This window comes from Oncorhynchus kisutch, linkage group LG21 (genome assembly GCF_002021735.2).
Source record: "Oncorhynchus kisutch isolate 150728-3 linkage group LG21, Okis_V2, whole genome shotgun sequence".
Classification (NCBI taxonomy): domain Eukaryota; kingdom Metazoa; phylum Chordata; class Actinopteri; order Salmoniformes; family Salmonidae; genus Oncorhynchus; species Oncorhynchus kisutch.
The window spans coordinates 31848305-31854304 of NC_034194.2; positions in this window are offsets into that span (position 1 = coordinate 31848305).

Sequence of the window (6000 nt, forward strand, 5' to 3'; positions counted from 1 at the left end):
TCTAGGAAACAGAACGTGTCTCCTTCCTGAGTGGTATGACAGCTGCGTGGTTCCATGGTGTTTATACTTGGGTACTACAGATGAACGTGGTACCTTCAGGCGTTTGGAAATTGCTCCCAAGGATGAACCAGACTTGTGGAGGTCTACAATTTTTTTTCTGAGGTCTTGACTGATTTCTTTAGATTTTCCCATGATGTCAAGCAAAGAGGCACTGTGTTTGAAGGTAGGCCTTGAAATACATCCACAGATACACCTCCAATTGACTCAAATTATGTCAATTAGCCTATCAGAAGCTTCTAAAGCTGTGACATCCTTTTCTGGAGTTTTCCAAGCTGTTTAAAGGCACAGTCAACTTAGTGTATGTAAACTTCTGACCCACTGGAATTGTGATACAGTGACACAGTAAACAATTGATGGAAAAATGACATGTGTCGTGCACAAAGTAGATGTCCTAACCAACTTGCCAAAACTATAGTTTTCCCAAGATGGCGTAGCAGTAAGTCGTCCTGTCCTGTCGTGTCCCTGTATATATCGTTTCTTTTTCGTTTTTTACATATTTTTCTCCGCATATCTCTTTAAAAACATTTTGCTAAACCTAAGCTTCCAAATACTCTCCTGCAACCCGCCTCACCCAATGTAGCTATTTTTCCTAAAGTATTTATATTTACTTCGGAACCCCTCAACTGAAGCTAGCCAGCTAACCACCAGCTATGCTAGCGGTCTTCAGCTAACCGGTCATCAGCTAACCTGTAGTTCGGAAAGCTCTCGCCAGTTCGAACAACGCGACTCTAACCAGAGCATAACGGACCTATTTATTTTCCCCGGATTCCCACCGCAAACGGAACATCTTTCAGCTGGATTTTTCAGCTGGATCTTCACAACTAGCTATCTAGCTAAACCGCAACCCCGGATGATTACTCCTGGCTAGCGTTGCCACCCACTTAGCTTGAAGCTAGCCCGGCCTGCGCACCTGTGCTACCACCGTAGCATACTCCTGAGCTACAATACCCGGGCCCACGACCGGTCTATCGATGTCACCGCATGAAGAGGAATAAACAGACTCACCCCATCGCGACGTCCCCCAAAGGCTAACTCTCTAGCCCTCGCTATCTCCCTGCTTGCTAATTCAGCCTGCTAACTGCTAGCTTGTCCAGCTCCGGTCCGCTAACTGCTACCTTGTCTAGCCCGGGCCTACAAACTGTTAGCTTGTTAGCACAGGCCTGCTAACCGCCTGAATCGCCGCGTCCCAAACGCTCACCGGACCCATATTTACTTTCTATCTCATTTGACCTTTAATTTGATTATACCTTCCGGAAACCTGCCTCACCCAATGTGATACGGAATCGCTATTATTTTTTTATTTTTAGAACACACTCAAGAACCTCCAGAAGCTAACCAGCTAACTAGCTACAAGCTATTTAGTAATTGTTAGTTTTTTTTTTACCTGGATAACACTCGCCAGTCCAGCTTCCTTGCCCCATCCACCGCTGCCCCCTGGACACTGATCTCTTGGCTACATAGCTGATGCACGCTGGACTGTCCATTAATCACGGTACTCCATTCTGCTTGTTTGTTTTATCTGTTGGCCCCGTTGCCTAGTCTACGCCATTTTACCTGCTGTTGTTGTGCTAGCTGATTAGCTGTTGTCTCACCTACTGTTTTAGCTAGCTTTCCCAATTTAACACCTGTGATTACTGTATGCCTCGCTGTATGTCTCTCTCAAATGTCAATATGCCTTGTATACTGTTGTTCAGGTTAGTTATCATTGTTTTAGTTCACAATGGAGCCCCTAGTTCCACTCTTCATACCCCTGATAACTCCTTTGTCCCACCTCCCACACATGCAGTGACCTCACCCATTACTACCAGCATGTCCAGAGATACAACCTCTCTCATCATCACCCAGTGCCTGGGCTTACCTCCGCTGTACCCGCACCCCACCATACCCCTGTCTGCGCATTATGCCCTGAATATATTCTACCATGCCCAGAAACCTGCTCCTCTTATTCTCTGTCCCCAACGCTCTAGGCGACCAGTTTTGATAGCCTTTAGCCGCACCCTCATACTACTCCTTCTCTGTTCCGCGGGTGATGTGGAGGTAAACCCAGGCCCTGCATGTCCCCAGGCACCCTCATTTGTTGACTTCTGTGATCGAAAAAGCCTTGGTTTCATGCATGTCAACATCAGAAGCCTCCTCCCTAAGTTTGTTTTACTCACTGCTTTAGCACACTCTGCTAACCCTGATGTCCTTGCTGTGTCTGAATCCTGGCTCAGGAAGGCCACCAAAAATTCAGAGATTTCCCTACCCAACTATAACACCTTCCGTCAAGATAGAACTGCCAAAGGGGGAGGAGTTGCAGTTTACTGCAGAGATAGCCTGCAAAGTAATGTCATACTTTCCAGGTCCATACCCAAACAGTTCGAACTACTAATTTTGAAAATTACTCTCTCCAGAAATGAGTCTCTCACGGTTGCCGCCTGCTACCGACCCCCCTCAGCTCCCAGCTGTGCCCTGGACACCATTTGTGAATTGATCGCCCCCCATCTAGCTTCAGAGTTTGTTCTGTTAGGTGACCTAAACTGGGATATGCTTAACACCCTGCCAGTCCTACAATCTAAGCTAGATGCCCTCAACTCACACAAATCATCAAGGAACCCACCAGGTACAACCCTAACTCTGTAAACAAGGGCACCCTCATAGACGTCATCCTGACCAACTGGCCCTCCAAACACACCTCCGTTGTCTTCAACCAGGATCTCAGCGATCACTGCCTCATTGCCTGTATCCGCTACGGAGCCGCAGTCAAACGACCACCCCTCATCACTGTCAAACGCTCCCTAAAACACTTCTGTGAGCAGGCCTTTCTAATCGACCTGGCCCGGGTATCCTGGAAGGACATTGACCTCATCCCGTCAGTTGAGGATGCCTGGTCATTCTTTAAAAGTAACTTCCTCACCATTTTAGATAAGCATGCTCCGTTCAAAAAATGCAGAACTAAGAACAGATACAGCCCTTGGTTCACCCCAGACCTGACTGCCCTCGACCAGCACAAAAACATCCTGTGGCGGACTGCAATAGCATCGAATAGTCCCCGTGATATGCAACTGTTCAGGGAAGTCCGGAACCAATACACGCAGTCAGTCAGGAAAGCTAAGGCCAGCTTCTTCAGGCAGAGGTTTGCATCCTGTAGCTCCAACTCCAAAAAGTTCTGGGACACTGTGAAGTCCATGGAGAACAAGAGCACCTCCTCCCAGCTGCCCACTGCACTGAGGCTAGGTAACACGGTCACCACTGATAAATCCATGATTATCGAAAACTTCAATAAGCATTTCTCAACGGCTGGCCATGCCTTCCGCCTGGCTACTTCAACCTCGGCCAACAGCTCCGCCCCCCCCGCAGCTCCTCGCCCAAGCCTCTCCAGGTTCTCCTTCACCCAAATCCAGATAGCAGATGTTCTGAAAGAGCTGCAAAACCTGGACCCGTACAAATCAGCTGGGCTTGACAATCTGGACCCTCTATTTCTGAAACTATCTGCCACCATTGTCGCAACCCCTATTACCAGCCTGTTCAACCTCTCTTTCATATCGTCTGAGATCCCCAAGGATTGGAAAGCTGCCGCAGTCATCCCCCTCTTCAAAGGGGGAGACACCCTGGACCCAAACTGTTACAGACCTATATCCATCCTGCCCTGCCTATCTAAGGTCTTCGAAAGCCAAGTCAACAAACAGGTCACTGACCATCTCGAATCCCACCGTACCTTCTCCGCTGTGCAATCTGGTTTCCGAGCCGGTCATGGGTGCACCTCAGCCACACTCAAGGTACTAAACGATATCATAACCGCCATCGATAAAAGACAGTACTGTGCAGCCGTCTTCATCGACCTTGCCAAGGCTTTCGACTCTGTCAATCACCATATTCTTATCGGCAGACTCAGGAGCCTCGGTTTTTCGGATGACTGCCTTGCCTGGTTCACCAATTACTTTGCAGACAGAGTTCAGTGTGTCAAATCGGAGGGCATGCTGTCCGGTCCTCTGGCAGTCTCTATGGGGGTGCCACAGGGTTCAATTCTCGGGCCGACTCTTTTCTCTGTGTATATCAATGATGTTGCTCTTGCTGCGGGCGATTCCCTGATCCACCTCTACGCAGACGACACCATTCTATATACTTTCGGCCCGTCTTTGGACACTGTGCTATCTAACCTCCAAACAAGCTTCAATGCCATACAACACTCCTTCCGTGGCCTCCAACTGCTCTTAAACACTAGTAAAACCAAATGCATGCTTTTCAACCGGTCGCTGCCTGCACCCGCATGCCCGACTAGCATCACCACCCTGGATGGTTCCGACCTAGAATATGTGGACGTCTATAAGTACCTAGGTGTCTGGCTAGACTGCAAACTCTCCTTCCAGACTCATATCAAACATCTCCAATCGAAAATCAAATCAAGAGTCGGCTTTCTATTCCGCAACAAAGCCTCCTTCACTCACGCCGCCAAGATTACCCTAGTAAAACTGACTATCCTACCGATCCTCGACTTCGGCGATGTCATCTACAAAATGGCTTCCAACACTCTACTCAGCAAACTGGATGCAGTCTATCACAGTGCCATCCGTTTTGTCACTAAAGCACCTTATACCACCCACCACTGCGACTTGTATGCTCTAGTCGGCTGGCCCTCGCTACATATTCGTCGCCAGACCCACTGGCTCCAGGTCATCTACAAGTCCATGCTAGGTAAAGCTCCGCCTTATCTCAGCTCACTGGTCACGATGGCAACACCCATCCGTAGCACGCGCTCCAGCAGGTGTATCTCACTGATCATCCCTAAAGCCAACACCTCATTTGGCCGCCTTTCGTTCCAGTACTCTGCTGCCTGTGACTGGAATGAATTGCAAAAATCGCTGAAGTTGGAGACTTTTATCTCCCTCACCAACTTCAAACATCAGCTATCTGAGCAGCTAACCGATCGCTGCAGCTGTACATAGTCTATTGGTAAATAGCCCACCCTTTTTCACCTACCTCATCCCCATACTGTTTTTATTTATTTACTTTTCTGCTCTTTTGCACACCAATATCTCTACCTGTACATGACCATCTGATCATTCATCACTCCAGTGTTAATCTGCAAAATTGTAATTATTTGCCTACCTCCTCATGCCTTTTGCACACATTGTATATAGACTCCCCCTTTGTTTTCTACTGTGTTATTGACTTGTTAATTGTTTACTCCATGTGTAACTCTTTGTTGTCTGCTCACACTGCTATGCTTTATCTTGGCCAGGTCGCAGTTGCAAATGAGAACTTGTTCTCAACTAGCCTACCTGGTTAAATAAAGGTGTTCTCAACTAGCCTACCTGGTTAAATAAAGGTGTTCTCAACTAGCCTACCTGGTTAAATAAAGGTGTTCTCAACTAGCCTACCTGGTTAAATAAAGGTGTTCTCAACTAGCCTACCTGGTTAAATAAAGGTGTTCTCAACTAGCCTACCTGGTTAAATAAAGGTGAAATAAAAATAAAAATAAATAAATAACAAGAAATGTGTGGAGTGGTTGAAAAACGAGTTTTAATGACTCCAACCTAAGTGTATGTAAACTTCTGACCGCAACTGCATATGTCTGTCTTTATCTGTTAGTCAGACTCACCAGGACAAAGACATCAATATCGTTTCACCCACACTGACATACAGTATAACAGCAACATAATATACATCTAAATGTGAACATTTAAGGTATATTGAACGGTATGTGTAATCTGAACATTACCCCCAGTATAGAGTAACAGTGCCTTCAGACAGTACTCTATCCAGACCCCTTGACATTTTGTTGTTACAGCCTGAATATTTTTCTCACCCATCTACACACAATACCCCATAATGGCAAAGTGAAAACATGTTTTTAGACATTTTAGCAAATGTTTTGAAAATTAAATACAGAAATACCTCATTTACGTACAGTACCAGTCAAAAGTATGGGCACAGCTACTCATTATTTTCTACAATGTA